The sequence below is a fragment of the Oncorhynchus clarkii genome, chromosome 1, assembly GCF_045791955.1.
Source record: "Oncorhynchus clarkii lewisi isolate Uvic-CL-2024 chromosome 1, UVic_Ocla_1.0, whole genome shotgun sequence".
NCBI classification, from domain to species: Eukaryota; Metazoa; Chordata; class Actinopteri; order Salmoniformes; family Salmonidae; genus Oncorhynchus; species Oncorhynchus clarkii.
In genome coordinates this window covers 53,465,923-53,480,609 of record NC_092147.1, presented here as the reverse complement: position 1 = coordinate 53,480,609, position 14,687 = coordinate 53,465,923, and the positions used below count along the sequence as shown (strand labels likewise).

The 14,687-nt window shown below is 43.3% G+C and overlaps 1 protein-coding gene across 1 annotated transcript in view; it reads left to right on the top strand.

Annotated features, from left to right (window-relative positions):
- The first annotated feature begins 4,137 nt into the window (after positions 1-4,137).
- The window catches only part of LOC139416587 (tumor protein p53-inducible protein 11-like), a 121,229-nt gene continuing 110,679 nt past the window's right edge, over positions 4,138-14,687 (top strand). Inside the window, exon 1 of the mRNA XM_071165432.1 lies at positions 4,138-4,224. The gene's annotated coding sequence lies outside the window, so the exon portion shown is untranslated. The remainder of the gene's footprint in view (positions 4,225-14,687) is intronic.

Below are 14,687 nucleotides of genomic sequence, written 5' to 3'. Positions count from 1 at the left end.
AACCAGGTATTGAAAAAGTACAGTCCGAAGTGTTGGTTAGTAGGCTATTTGATGCACAATTGTCATCATGATCTGGTTGCATCAGGGGCGAAGACATGGATGGGCCTGGGTGGACAGAGGCCCACCCACTGGGGAGCCAGGCTATGACAGGCCCATCCAATCAGATTGATGTGATTTAAGCATTGTTGTGGATTTAGACCATCACGTTTTTTTTTTTTTTTTTTTTTATATATAAAAAAAGTTTTTCAGATTTTCACTCTCACAATCAATCTATAGGAAATATGTTTTTTCACACAGAATTCCTTTTCTTTCGCTAGGCTGGGCACTTTTGGGCAAAATTTTAGTATATTCACTTCTCCAGGCATCACTACACCACTGCATAGGGCCGATGGAAAGACAGCAGTCACATACAGAATGATGTTAAAGGATAAGCAGTCCATAAACTTGGACATAATATGCCAGTAGTTCCCAATCATAAGAATACAAAAACACAACCATTAAGCATTTCCCAATTGAAATGTACAACTATTACTTTCCATTGCAAAAAAGTATTTAATGTTTAGCACACAAAGTAACCAGTGACCTAAAGTTTAAAGTGTAACTGACAGTGTTTTAGCTACTTTGCAGATATGAGACAAACGGCTAATAGGCTAGCGTATCTATTTATGTAGCAAACTAAAAATACAGAGCCAAATGTTAGCTGGATAGATGGCTACTGTAGCTGCTTGGAGGATGTCATGCCATTGGTGGAGTGGGTGAGGGATCGTTTTGCACTGGCTATACACAGATAGAGATGCAGGTGTCATTTGGTTATCTAGCAAGAACTTTAACGACTGTTATCCAGTTACCATATCTCTTGCATTCGCAAATTCACTCTGGCAATCTACTCCGATTTCAGAGTGCTTTCAGTGATTTCAGAGTGTGCCAGAGCGTTTACAAACACACAACACATGTTGAATATGACCGGTGTCAGTAAACATAGACAAAAAAGTCATAGTTGTAAGAACGTTCTAGATAACATGTAAACAGCCTAACTAGCTCTGCTACGACGAGTAAAATGGTCAGAGGTGTTCTCCCATTTGTGTCTGGAAGTAGCTAGCTAATAAGTTTAGCTTCAGAGATTGATTGGGACAGGCAGGCAAGCTGCAGAGGATGAGGAGGCTACAATTCCCCATCATTTATCAGTGCAATTTTGACGGCCAACTAGCTGAAAAAGTTGAGAGGGTTTATCTAATGTTAATTTGTTAGGTTTTTGCTCATCTTGCTCTAGCTAGCATTAGTTGTTGATCTTGTTGTTTAAGTGCGGAAGGTTGCAAGTTCAAATCCCCGAGCTGACAAGGTACAAATCTGTCGTTCTGCCCCTGAACAGGCAGTTATAACCCACTGTTCCTAGGCCGTCATTGAAAATAAGAATTTGTTCTTTACTGACTTGCCTAGTTAAATAAAGGTAAAAAAAAAGGTTCAGAGTGTACACATTGCACACCTTTTTGTTTGTCCATTTTCATCTCACACATTTTTACATTGAATTTTTCAAACTTTCTAATTTCAATAGATCTACTGACCTACTGGACTCAAACAAGGATCAGAATGTACACTGACTACCCTTATGTATACACACCCTTTTGTTTGTCCATTTTCATCTCACACGATTATACACACAGTTTTCAAACTTTCAAATTTTAATAGCTCCTTGGTCATATGACCTACTGACCTCAAACAAGGTTCAGAATGTACACTCAGTGGACCTACACATTGCACACCCTTTAGTTTGTCAGTTTTCATCTCTCACAGTTTTTCATTCATTTGCCTGCTCTGCCCCCTGAAGGACCATGTCATTCACACACCTATTCACTTGGGCCTTCTCCCTGGTGCCTTCCTGATCTCCAGGAAGGTCCCCATTGACCTGGTGACCTCTGACTCACGACCTTTAGGCCAACACTCCCTGCCTGCGCTCTCCCTGGGCCTGAGAGTGCATAGCTTACTGCCTGGAACTACAGAGCCCCAGACCTCCACATCTACTCTCCCTATCCGGTCAACACCCCTCTCCCTTGGCCTTAGAGTATAGCTTACTCCCTGGAATTATTAAGACATCTATTGTCCCGCTGTCAGGAACAACGTGCACCTGGTAACCCAAAACAGGCTCTGTGCACCTAGTAACCCGCCTGTTTTTTTCCCGCTCAGATACTAAGTCCCCCCTCCAACCTCAGCCCCTGAGACCGGCCACCCCTGCTCGGACTCTGAGTCCTGGGCTAAGGACTCCTTAAGAAAGTCATAGTTACTCCCGCCGTTTACCCTCACTTCATTGAATTTCTTCACTTTGACAATCAGAGCACTGAGCAGAAATCAAATTGCGTCAAAACACACCTCGGGCATTCACAATGCTTTGTTTTAATTAAAACTACAAGCGCCGTAGCTGTAGAGATCCGCGAGAAGGGCCCGGCTTGCGTCCAGATTTGTCACTATGTTGACGGTCCCTAACTGCTGTTGGTGGACGTAAGGCAATATCCGTCAAATATCCAACCTGAAACTGTCTTTACCTCGGTATTAGACCGTTGTGCCAGTAACCGAAAGGTTGTTGGATCGAATCCCAAAGCTGACAAGGTAAAAATCTGTTGTCTGCCCATGAACAAGGCAGTTAACCCACTGTTCCCTCGTAGGTCGTCACTGTAAATAAAAATTGGTTCTTAACTAACTTGCCTAGTTAAATAAAGGCTACATAAAGAATGTGCTTAACTGAGAGCGAGAGAGCGTACCTTTTCATGTTTGTTTCATCAATAGGAATGTAAAGTTATCACATGTAAGAGGACTCCCGTGGTGTTTACATATTTGCAGAAGTCCATTCAGGTGTATTTTGTGGCTTCTGGCGAATGCGTTCTAATGATCTAAAGTCGCTTGTTCATATATATGCCTACTGTAGCTTTGATTGGCTACAGCGCACTGGTCTGTGTGGACTCCAGTCCTGGACAAGACAGATGTTTTATGTTTTATTTGCTGTTAATTTATCTGTTAATTGTATAAATGCATGGCCGCTTTCCTATTCTATATTGCTATAGAATTTTCACATGCCATACTATACCTAATTCCCAAACATCTTAAGAATTGATGAAAACGTGAAAATTACCATTGTGGTCCCTTGTCAGAATTTGTATTTTATTTTTGATGTGCCATATTATTCCTGGGGGGTGTTTATGAACAGATTTTAACATGTCATGTTGCTAAGATACTGTGTTCCACTTTAAATGCAACAATCTTTCACACACAAGTTATTTTCAAAGAGATGGCTAACAATAGCAATGTGATTGGTTGATTCCAGGCCAAAATTTTGCCCTAATACAGTTGAATGTCAGATGCCTTTATCTAGCTTCTGGATATTTTGAACTCTTATTATGGTGGTGATTTGACAACTTTACAATCATGGTCTTGAATTGGACTCACATTTTTCTGGTCTTGACTCTGTCTCGGACACCCTCTGGCCTTGGTCTTGACTTGGACTCCATTTGCTCCGGTCTTGGTCTTGAATCGGTCTCGCTTTAGGTGTTCTCGAACACAACACTGGCTACACACATGTCAAATTGATTCCCTAATAAATAACAGAGCAATATGTTTGTATGGCGATTTATGATTTTTCCCCCCTCAAAATAACAGAGGGCCAATGATTAAAAACTCTAATCGACAAAGAGTACTTTACATTTTACCGTAATGATATCAGCGCTCTGTTGTGCGTACTTTGCATTACGTTAGAGCATAGATCACAGTCTGACCTGTGAGAAGAAAGCCACAATAAGGATTAGCCACAATAGTGGAATTTTTGTTTTGCCTGTAAAATAAAAGGACCCATTGAATGTGACAAAAATGGATATAAACAGAGGAATCTGTTTACAATGAATATACTGTAAGTATGCCCCCAATGCAATTCTAAAGTCTGATAGTATTTTGTTAAATGTATATAACTTTCCGACCTTGTTAGCATTATCTATTCCAGATATGGAAGGATTCCATTATTTGTATAAGTTTGAATGACTTTCAATGTGGGACCTTTATTTTGAAGGCAAACCGAAAATTCCACTATTGTGTCTAATACTTATTGCGGCTAGCTTCACACGTCTCATTCTCCACTCCATTGCAAACCCGAACAGTACTGTCGCGATTTGAATATCGTGCTGCTTTTCAAATTCAAGTGAAAGGGCAGCTACTCTTCGGATTGTTGTCGCTTTTACACTGCCTGTAAGTAGCCAAACACATACATTGTATTTATATATATATATTTTATTATGCTCAATATTTCTTTGCGTTTTGTTTTTTCGGTTTTGAAGAGAAGTCATTTTGTGCGTTGGCATGTGGCTTATTTTGTATTTATTATTATGCTGGAACTTCTGTGGACAAATAGCCAATACATTAATATATTGAAAAGTTAATCATGTCTAGCGTGTGGCAGAACTATTGGAATTTAGCCAATGTTTGATACTCATAGAATGTAAAGATCCACGCATATATAAGTTCAACAGCGCCGCGCTCTACAACAAAAACAGCGCGTGCCCATTTGAAGCTTCTGTGTAATGTTTATTCCTTGATGCAGCGTTTTCACATCTGGGCGGATGAGTCAACTGTAGCCTAGGCGAATTTTATTGCGTATACTGTGAAACTTTGCCCAAACAAACTACTTTAGGTCGAAAGGATAATCGCAACATTGCGAATGGTTGTGTTCATCCTTCATATCTCCTTCAATTTGTTGTCTGGGGTGCTTGCAGCCCACCCAGTTCTACTATACGGGTAGCCTAAAAGGCAAACGTTTATGGAGTAATTTCATGGAGAGACAAGACATATTAATTATACTTTTGATTAATCCAGATGATTAGAGTGGTAATTGTTTTCTATTTCTGTTATTTTCTGTCCATCTCCGATGCTGTGTGCCCCATGGTGTTGTGTTGGATGTGTTGCTGTTTTACATGCTAAAGCACATTTCTCTACTAGATATTTTCTCTCAATGAATGAATGTCTGTCATTCCTCTTCATGCTTCAATATGAACTGTGAGTGTGTGAACTGCAGATGACCAACCATACGTAAAAGGATAAACCACCTTTTTCACAGATAAGATGCATTGAATGCCTTTTTAAGTATCAAAATAAACATGAATCGATGTAATCCACTATAGGGACAAACTATCATATCTGTTCAATTAAAATAATCACTTTGAAATGTTTTAAAAGAGCTGGAACCACTCAAATGCACTTAACTTTTGACAGATTTGAGAATACAGGGATTAATGGCCCTTTCAGGTAGAGGGGAGGGGGGGGGGGGGGGGCTGAATGAGAAAAGGATAGAATTATCCTTTTGGCCATGTAGTGTATGTGGACGCCCCATCCAATTAGTGGATTTGACTATTTCAGCCACACCCGTTGCTGACAGGTGTAGAAAATTGAGCACACAGCCATGCACTCTCCATAGACAAACATTGGCAGTAGAATGGCCCTTACTGAAGAGCTCTGACTTTCAATGTGGCACCGTCATAGGATGCCACCTTTCCAACAAGTCAGTTTGTCAAATTTCTGCCCTGCTAAAGCTGCCCTGGTCAACGGTAAGTGCTGTTATTGTGAATTGGAAATGTGACTGACCGACCCAAATCGTTCTTATGTAGCAAAATTTGAAATTGTGTTTTTACATTGGATAAAAGTAGAGACTCAGAGCTACAAAATGCTATATCATACACTACAGTTGAGGAACTATGGGAAAGTACTTTTGCTTTGAAAGTTGATTAATTTGTAAACTTACTTTTGAGAAAATTGCCTTTGAATCTTTTGGTACTTCTACTGGAGAGCCCTAACGTTCCCTAAGTAAACGGCCTATTTCTCATGACCAGATGCTAGAATATGCATATAATTGACATATTAGGATAGAAAACACTCTAAAGTTTCCAAAACTGTAAAAATATTGTCTGTGGGTATAAAATAACTGATATTGCAGGAGAAAGCCTGAGGATAATCCAATCAGGAAGAGCCTCTTATTTTGAAACGTCTGTGTTCCTATACGTGCCTGTCCTCCATTTAAAGGGATATCAACCATATTCCTTTTTCTATGGCTTCCCTAAGGTGTCAACAGTCTTTAGACATAGTTTCAGGCTTTTATTTTGAAAAATGAGCGTGAAGGATTACATTGCATAAGTGGAGAGGTGGGGGCTCTCAGAGTGAGTTGGTGCGCAATTGAGTAAACCGGCCATTGTTCCTCCCTCTGCTTTGGAAACAGCTACACACTCGGTTGATATATTATCGAATATATATTTTAAAAACTACCTGAGGAATGATTATAAAAAACGTTTGACATGTTTCTGTGGACATTATGAAGACTATTTGGAATTTCCGTCTGCGTTGTCATGACCGCGCTTTCCTGTGGATTTCTGAACATAACGCGATAAACAAACGTCGGTATTTTGGGTATAAAAATTATCTTTATGGAACAAAAGGAAAATTTGCTGTGTGACTGGGAGTCTCGTGAGTGAAAACATCGGAAGATCAAAGGTAAACGGTTAATTTGGTTGCTTTTCTGATTTTCGTGACCAAGCTTCCTGATGCTAAGTGTACATAATGCTATGCGAGGCTATCGATAAACTTACACAAACGCTTGGCTTGCTTTGGCTGTATAAAGCATCATTTCAAAATCTGAGACGACAGGGTGATTAACAAAAGGCTAAGCTGTGTTTAAAAATATTGCACTTGTGATTTCATGAATATTAATATTTTCTAGTAATATTATTTGACTGTTGCGCTATGCTATTCAGCGGTTGCAGATGGAAATTATCCCGCTACAGGGATTGGTGGCGTCAAGAAGTTACGCTTTAGCCCCACTGATCTCTTTAAGGGTTCATCTGAGCGTTCTGCTCTAACAAGTCAAGCACCCAAGTTCACTTGCTAGCTACTTCCAGACACAAATGACAGAATAGCTCACTGAACATTACGCGCACTGGCAGAGCTGGTTAGACTTTACATTATCCAGAGTGTTGGTGACTGCAACTGTGCTGTCAGATTGTCGTGTCGCTCTCGGAGCGTTCAAATCAAATCAAATTTTATTTGTCACATACACATGGTTAGCAGATGTTAATGCGAGTGTAGCGAATTGCTTGTGCTTCAAGTTCCGACAATGCAGTAATAACCAACAAGTAATCTAACTAACAATTCCAAAACTACTGTCTTGTACACGGTGTAAGGGGATAAAGAATATGTACATAAGGATATATGAATGAGTGATGGTACAGAGCAGCATAGGCAAGATACAGTAGATGGTATCGAGTACAGTATATACATATGAGATGAGTATGTAAACAAAGTGGCATAGTTAAAGTGGCTAGTGATACATGTATTACATAAGGATACAGTCGATGATATAGAGTACAGTATATACGTATGCATATGAGATGAATAATGTAGGGTAAGTAACATTATATAAGGTAGCATTGTTTAAAGTGGCTAGTGATATATTTACATCATTTCCCATCAATTCCCATTATTAAAGTGGCTGGAGTTGAGTCAGTGTCAGTGTGTTGGTGGCACTCAATGTTAGTGGTGGCTGTTTAACAGTCTGATGGCCTTGAGATAGAAGCTGTTTTTCAGTCTCTCGGTCCCAGCTTTGATGCACCTGTACTGACCTCGCCTTCTGGATGATAGCGGGGTGAACAGGCAGTGGCTCGGGTGGTTGATGTCCTTGATGATCTTTATGGCCTTCCTGTGACATCGGGTGGTGTAGGTGTCCTGGAGGGCAGGTAGTTTGCCCCCGGTGATGCGTTGTGCAGACCTCACTACCCTCTGGAGAGCCTTACGGTTGAGGGCGGAGCAGTTGCCGTACCAGGCGGTGATACAGCCCGCCAGGATGCTCTCGATTGTGCATCTGTAGAAGTTTGTGAGTGCTTTTGGTGACAAGCCGAATTTCTTCAGCCTCCTGAGGTTGAAGAGGCGCTGCTGCGCCTTCTTCACAATGCTGTCTGTGTGAGTGGACCAATTCAGTTTGTCTGTGATGTGTATGCCGAGGAACTTAAAACTTGCTACCCTCTCCACTACTGTTCCATCGATGTGGATAGGGGGGTGTTCCCTCTGCTGTTTCCTGAAGTCCACAATCATCTCCTTAGTTTTGTTGACGTTGAGTGTGAGGTTATTTTCCTGACACCACACTCCGAGGGCCCTCACCTCCTCCCTGTAGGCCGTCTCGTCGTTGTTGGTAATCAAGCCTATCACTGTTGTGTCGTCCGCAAACTTGATGATTGACTTGGAGGCGTGCGTGGCCACGCAGTCGTGGGTGAACAGGGAGTACAGGAGAGGGCTCAGAACGCACCCTTGTGGGGCCCCAGTGTTGAGGATCAGCGGGGAGGAGATGTTGTTGCCTACCCTCACCACCTGGGGGCGGCCCGTCAGGAAGTCCAGTACCCAGTTGCACAGGGCGGGGTCGAGACCCAGGGTCTCGAGCTTGATGACGAGCTTGGAGGGTACTATGGTGTTGAATGCCGAGCTGTAGTCAATGAACAGCATTCTCACATAGGTATTCCTCTTGTCCAGATGGGTTAGGGCAGTGTGCAGTGTGGTTGAGATTGCATCGTCTGTGGACCTATTTGGGCGGTAAGCATATTGGAGTGGGTCTAGGGTGTCAGGTAGGGTGGAGGTGATATGGTCCTTGACTAGTCTCTCAAAGCACTTCATGATGACGGAAGTGAGTGCTACGGGGCGGTAGTCGTTTAGCTCAGTTACCTTAGCTTTCTTGGGAACAGGAACAATGGTGGCCCTCTTGAAGCATGTGGGAACAGCAGACTGGTATAGGGATTGATTGAATATGTCCGTAAACACACCGGCCAGCTGGTCTGCGCATGCTCTGAGGGCGCGGCTGGGGATGCCGTCTGGGCCTGCAGCCTTGCGAGGGTTAACACGTTTAAATGTCTAACTCACCTCGGCTGCAGTGAAGGAGAGACCGCATGTTTTCGTTGCAGGCCGTGTCAGTGGCACTGTATTGTCCTCAAAGCGGGCAAAAAAGTTATTTAGTCTGCCTGGGAGCAGGACATCCTGGTCCGTGACTGGGCTGGATTTCTTCCTGTAATCCGTGATTGACTGTAGACCCTGCCACATGCCTCTTGTGTCTGAGTCGTTGAATTGAGATTCTACTTTGTCTCTGTACTGACACTTAGCTTGTTTGATAGCCTTGCGGAGGGAATAGCTGCACTGTTTGTATTCGGTCATGTTACCAGACACCTTGCCCTGATTAAAAGCAGTGGTTCGCGCTTTCAGTTTCACGCGAATGCTGCCATCAATCCACGGTTTCTGGTTAGGGAATGTTTTAATCGTTGCTATGGGAACGACATCTTCAACGCACGTTCTAATGAACTCGCACACCGAATCAGCGTATTCGTCAATGTTGTTGTCTGACGCAATACGAAACATGTCCCAGTCCACGTGATGGAAGCAGTCTTGGAGTGTGGAGTCAGCTTGGTCGGACCAGCGTTGGACAGACCTCAGCGTGGGAGCCTCTTGTTTTAGTTTCTGTCTGTAGGCAGGGATCAACAAAATGGAGTCGTGGTCAGCTTTTCCGAGAGGGGGGCGGGGCAGGGCCTTATATGCGTCGCGGAAGTTAGAGTAACAATGATCCAAGGTCTTTCCACCCCTGGTTGCGCAATCGATATGCTGATAAAATTTAGGGAGTCTTGTTTTCAGATTAGCCTTGTTAAAATCCCCAGCTACAATGAATGCAGCCTCCGGATAAATGGTTTCCAGTTTGCAAAGAGTCAAATAAAGTTCATTCAGAGCCATCGATGTGTCTGCTTGGGGGGGGGGGATATATACGGCTGTGATTATAATCGAAGAGAATTATTTTGGTAGATAATGCGGTCTACATTTGATTGTGAGGAATTCTAAATCAGGTGAACAGAAGGATTTGAGTTCCTGTATGTTTCTTTCATCACACCATGTCACGTTAGCCATAAGGCATACGCCCCCGCCCCTCTTCTTACCAGAAAGATGTTTGTTTCTGTTTGCGCGATGCGTGGAGAAACCCGTTGGCTGCACCGCCTCGGATAGCGTCTCTCCACTGAGCCACGTTTCCGTGAAGCAAAGAACGTTACAGTCTCTGATGTCCCTCTGGAATGCTACCCTTGCTCGGATTTCATCAACCTTGTTGTCAAGAGACTGGACATTGGCAAGAAGAATGCTAGGGAGTGGTGCACGGTGTGCCCGTCTCCGGAGTCTGACCAGAACATCTGGACAAGAGGAATACCTATGTGAGAATGCTGTTCATCGACTACAGCTCGGCATTCAACACCATAGTACCCTCCAAGCTCGTCATCAAGCTCGAGACCCTGGGTCTCGACCCCGCCCTGTGCAACTGGGTACTGGACTGGACTGGACTTCCTGACGGGCCGCCCCCAGGTGGTGAGGGTAGGCAACAACATCTCCTCCCCGCTGATCCTCAACACTGGGGCCCCACAAGGGTGCGTTCTGAGCCCTCTCCTGTACTCCCTGTTCACCCACGACTGCGTGGCCACGCACGCCTCCAACTCAATCATCAAGTTTGCGGACGACACAACAGTGGTAGGCTTGATTACCAACAACGATGAGACGGCCTACAGGGAGGAGGTGAGGGCCCTCGGAGTGTGGTGTCAGGAAAATAACCTCACACTCAACGTCAACAAAACTAAGGAGATGATTGTGGACTTCAGGAAACAGCAGAGGGAACACCCCCCTATCCACATCGATGGAACAGTAGTGGAGAGGGTAGCAAGTTTTAAGTTCCTCGGCATACACATCACAGACAAACTGAATTGGTCCACTCACACAGACAGCATCGTGAAGAAGGCGCAGCAGCGCCTCTTCAACCTCAGGAGGCTGAAGAAATTCGGCTTGTCACCAAAAGCACTCACAAACTTCTACAGATGCACAATCGAGAGCATCCTGGCGGGCTGTATCACCGCCTGGTACGGCAACTGCACCGCCCTCAACCGTAAGGCTCTCCAGAGGGTAGTGAGGTCTGCACAACGCATCACCGGGGGCAAACTACCTGCCCTCCAGGACACCTACACCACCCGATGTCACAGGAAGGCCATAAAGATCATCAAGGACATCAACCACCCGAGCCACTGCCTGTTCACCCCGCTATCATCCAGAAGGCGAGGTCAGTACAGGTGCATCAAAGCTGGGACCGAGAGACTGAAAAACAGCTTCTATCTCAAGGCCATCAGACTGTTAAACAGCCACCACTAACACTGAGTGGCTGCTGCCAACACACTGACACTGACTCAACTCCAGCCACTTTAATAATGGGAATTGATGGGAAATGATGTAAATATATCACTAGCCACTTTAAGCAATGCTACCTTATATAATGTTACTTACCCTACATTATTCATCTCATATGCATACGTATATACTGTACTCTATATCATCGACTGTATCCTTATGTAATACATGTATCACTAGCCACTTTAAACTATGCCACTTTGTTTACATACTCATCTCATTTGTACATACTGTACTCGATACCATCTACTGTATCTTGCCTATGCTGCTCTGTACCATCACTCATTCATATATCCTTATGTACATATTCTTTATCCCTTTACACTGAGTACAAGACAGTAGTTTTGGAATTGTTAGTTAGATTACTTGTTATTACTGCATTGTCGGAACTAGAAGCACAAGCATTTCGCTACACTCGCATTAACATCTGCTAACCATGTGTATGTGACAAATAAAATTTGATTTGATTTGAGAAGACCGCCTCGTTTCCCTCTTTTTCTGAGTTGTTTTTTGGGTCGCTGCATGGGATCCGCTCCGTTGTCCTGTTTGTACTGTAGAACACAGGATCTGCGTCGCGAAAAAACATATTCTTGGTCGTACTGATGGTGAGTTGACGCTGATCTTATATTCAGTAGTTCTTCTCGACTGTATGTAATGAAACCTAAGATGACCTGGGGTACTAATGTAAGAAATAACACGTAAAAAAACAAAAAACTGCATAGTTTCCTAGGAACGCGAAGCGAGGCGGCCATCTCTGTCAGCGTGCACACCGGATGCTCTGGCCGATGAGTAGGGTTTATCCGAACGTTCTGACCTCACAACGGCACTCAGGCACCCACGCTAACTGGCTAACATTGGCTTGCTTGCTAGCTACTTCCAGACACATAATGAGAGAACACCCCACTCTGACCATTTTACTCACTCTAGCAGAGCTGGTTAGGCTGTTTTCATGTTATCCAGAGTGTTGGTGACTGTAACTGCTGCTGGTAACAATTTAATTATGCTTTCTTGCCGACATTTACTGACACCGGCCATATTCAACGGGTGTTGAGTTCTTAAATTCATCAGTTATTCTGCACACTGGCACACTCAGATGAGAGTGCTCTGAAATTGGAGTAGATGGCCAGACTGAATTTACGAACGCACCCGAAATGGTTACTTGCATAGTGGAGTTTTTTTTGTTAAGACATGTAGCTAGGTAAACAATGAACCATAATCCCAACTCATGACATTATTACCCTGCATGAATCTGCAGGTACCTAGCCCACCAGGTTCAATGTTAGCTAGCTAACATTAGGCTATAGCTAGCCAAGCAAATGGCTCTTTCTGTCAATTAGTAACGTGTAATATCTGAAAATGTAGCTAGCTAGACTATCTTACCGGCATACATCAGTCATGGTTGGAAGCATATCCTGTCAGATGCCATGGTTGACCTTAGTTTGAAGATGTAATCCGGAGAGAGGTGTTTTCTCCATCTCCTTAACTGTCATACTAAAATTCCACTGATTTCAAAACTCGGTGGAGAGCAACACTGAGACGACAGGGTGATTAACAAAAGGCTAAGCTGTGTTTCGCTTGGAGTGGCTTGGACAGGCAAATCCCATACTATTGTGGAGGACTTAATTCTTCCTGCTGCTGTGGATATGGCTGGGATAATGCTGGTGGATGAGTTAACAGATGTGGCGGACCTGGCACAGCTCCTGGTATATGTCTTATGTTTATGGGGGGTCAATTAAGGAAGACATCCTCTCCTGCAAACCACAGGAAACCAGGACAACATGGGAGGATATTTGAAGTTTTGAACAGCTTTGTGACATCAAATGGACTTTGGTGGTCAAGATGTGTTGGTATCTGTAGTGATGGTGTAAAAGCCATGATAGGGAGACATACAGTGCCTTGCGAAAGTATTCGGCCCCCTTGAACTTTGCGACCTTTTGCCACATTTCAGGCTTCAAACATAAAGATATAAAACTGTATTTTTTTGTGAAGAATCAAAAACAAGTGGGACACAATCATGAAGTGGAACGACATTTATTGGATATTTCAAACTTTTTTAACAAATCAAAAACTGAAAAATTGGGAGTGCAAAATTATTCAGCCCCCTTAAGTTAATACTTTGTAGCGCCATCTTTTGCTGCGATTACAGCTGTAAGTCGCTTGGGGTATGTCTCTATCAGTTTTGCACATCGAGAGACTGACATTTTTTCCCATTCCTCCTTGCAAAACAGCTCGAGCTCAGTGAGGTTGGATAGAGAGCATTTGTGAACAGCAGTTTTCAGTTCTTTCCACAGATTCTCGATTGGATTCAGGTCTGGACTTTGACTTGGCCATTCTAACACCTGGATATGTTTATTTTTGAACCATTCCATTGTAGATTTTGCTTTATGTTTTGGATTATTGTCTTGTTGGAAGACAAATCTCCGTTCCAGTCTCAGGTCTTTTTCAGACTCCATTAGGTTTTCTTCCAGAATGGTCCTGTATTTGGCTCCATCCATCTTCCCATCAATTTTAACCATCTTCCCTGTCCCTGCTGAAGAAAAGCAGGCCCAAACCATGATGCTGCCACCACCATGTTTGACAGTGGGGATGGTGTGTTCAGCTGTGTTGCTTTTACGCCAAACATAACGTTTTGCATTGTTGCCAAAAAGTTCATTTTTGGTTTCATCTGACCAGAGCACCTTCTTCCACGTTTGGTGTGTCTCCCAGGTGGCTTGTGGCAAACTTTAAACAACACTTTTTATGGATATCTTTAAGAAATGGCTTTCTTCTTGCCACTCTTCCATAAAGGCCAGATTTGTGCAATATACGACTGATTGTTGTCCTATGGACAGAGTCTCCCACCTCAGCTGTAGATCTCTGCAGTTCATCCAGAGTGATCATGGGCCTCTTGGCTGCATCTCTGATCAGTCTTCTCCTTGTATGAGCTGAAAGTTTAGAGGGACGGCCAGGTCTTGGTAGATTTGCAGTGGTCTGATACTCCTTCCATTTCAATATTATCGCTTGCACAGTGCTCCTTGGGATGTTTAAAGCTTGGGAAATCTTTTTGTATCCAAATCCGGCTTTAAACTTCTTCACAACAGTATCTCGGACCTGCCTGGTGTGTTCCGTGTTCTTCATGATGCTCTCTGCGCTTTTAACGGACCTCTGAGACTATCACAGTGCAGGTGCATTTATACGGAGACTTGATTACACACAGGTGGATTGTATTTATCATCATTAGTCATTTAGGTCAACATTGGATCATTCAGAGATCCTCACTGAACGTCTGGAGAGAGTTTGCTGCACTGAAAGTAAAGGGGCTGAATAATTTTGCACGCCCAATTTTTCAGTTTTTGATTTGTTAAAAAAGTTTGAAATATCCAATAAATGTCGTTCCACTTCATGATTGTGTCCCACTTGTTGTTGATTCTTCACAACTAAATACAGTT